General features: G+C 45.1%; 1 pseudogene; it reads right to left on the bottom strand.

The window, feature by feature from the left end:
- Positions 1-1,311: 1,311 nt before the first annotated feature.
- LOC126290483 (5S ribosomal RNA) lies at positions 1,312-1,429 on the bottom strand (annotated as a pseudogene).
- Between the last annotated feature and the right edge of the window lie 440 nt (positions 1,430-1,869).

The raw sequence follows: 1,869 nt of genomic DNA on the forward strand, positions 1-1,869 counted from the left end.
CAGCACGTATAAACGCATCTAGCAGCTGTCAGGACGCTGTTGGTGGAATGGAACGCACTACTACAGGAACTTCTTAACGTTCTTGTGGCCCGCATGGGAGCACGTCGCAGAGTATGCACAGTCGTCCGTACTGATCAAACATCCTCTGAATGACCGTGTCAAGCAGTTTGTAACGTTCAGGGAGCGATCATGAATCGCGGTAGTGTGGTCATCGAATACGCCATTCCTGCTCTCCTGCTTGCGTATTCCTTTCAATTACCTTCTCCAGCATAGCGTAGTAGTTCTTTCTGCATGCAATCCAAGGTTCTACGAGCTACGTTGTTTGGTAGTGACACATAATGCGAATGTCACTTGCGTCCTTACGTTTTGCAGGCCAGTGATTAGGAAATACACAAATTTCTTGAAACGAATCGCACGCAATCTATTATAAAATGAACGTTCGAATTCAGAAACTGTTACGGGTGTGCAGGTAACACCTCATAAAAGTTTCATTGATGACACTACTCGCTTGGCACCTAATTGTAAAATGCTTGTACTAATTCACAAACCTTCGCGGGCATGCGTTCAAGACGCCAATGTTTCATCGTAGCAGCATTAATGATATATATGCACCCGTGTGTGTGTGTGTGTGTGTGTGTGTGTGTGTGTGTGCGCACTTGAATAAATAAGTTCCACCTCCAGTTTAACGAGATAGTAAATGACGTTTCAAACAGCTGATCAGACTTCTGTGATACTTGCGTGCCACAGCGACTCACTCTAGTAACTTGTTTAAAAAAACGTTGATTTCGTTCTGACAGTGTAGTGTTGGTGTCTAAAAATAATTTATTTTCAAAACATGTGTTTTGACAACTACGATCCTTTCCAGTTCGACTGAAATATCGTTCTTTGAATTTAAGTAACTTCTGCCAATCTTGCGCAGGTATTGAATCTTCAGTAAGGGAAGAAATGCTTATAGGAATAGATGAGGAACAAAGTCTATGGATGACTCTTACCAGGTGAAGTGGCAGATGACCATCTTCTAGAACCCAGATCATCGAAGAATAGCTAACTTATCAACTTCTCACTGGAAGGGACGGCAGAGGGGAATAGTTATGTAAAAACGAAAACTCCTTCCTCAGGCCCTGGTGGATCCAGCGGACCGACGGGCCGCCGTGTCATCCTCACCCAGAGGCGTCTCCGGATGCAGATATGGAGGGGCGTGTGGTCAGCTCACCGCCCTCCCGGCCGTATGTCAGTATCCGAGACCGGAGCCGCTACTTGTCAATCAAGCAGCTCCTCAGTTTGCCTCAAAAGGGCTGAGTGCACCCCGCTTGCCAACAGCACTCGGCGCACCGGGTGGTCACCCATCCAAGTGCTAGCCCAGCCAAGCCGTGCTTAACATCGGTGATCTGATGGGAACCGGTGTTGCCACTGCGGCAGTTCCGTTGGCTGGAATAATTATGTACGAAAGAAAAGAACTTGTACAGTACAGGACAGAATCATACCATTTAATAGAATGATTATTCAATGAAAAAAATGAGTCTGTCCAACAAACTGAAGTTATACTAATTTACTCGCGCACTGCAAAACCCTGATAAATTTAAAAATCGAGAACGATTGATGAATTATGCTCGTAACTGATGATTTGTAATTAAATTACAAGATTAAAGGACTGATTAACTGACCAGATGTCGTTGTGTAGACACCGTTCTAGAATTATCCAACACGGAGAGAAGGAAGGCTGCCACAGGAAATCGAAACTGACACTTCTACGCTAGTAGCCATCGACGCCAACAAAAATGACACAGACGGCTTCCGCATCGCTGCGAAAAAGCAAAGACGGAAAAACGACGCATAGCTGAGCCTTTCGTTCGTCAAATAAAGTGCTTC

This window comes from Schistocerca gregaria, chromosome 1 (genome assembly GCF_023897955.1).
Source record: "Schistocerca gregaria isolate iqSchGreg1 chromosome 1, iqSchGreg1.2, whole genome shotgun sequence".
NCBI lineage: Eukaryota > Metazoa > Arthropoda > Insecta > Orthoptera > Acrididae > Schistocerca > Schistocerca gregaria.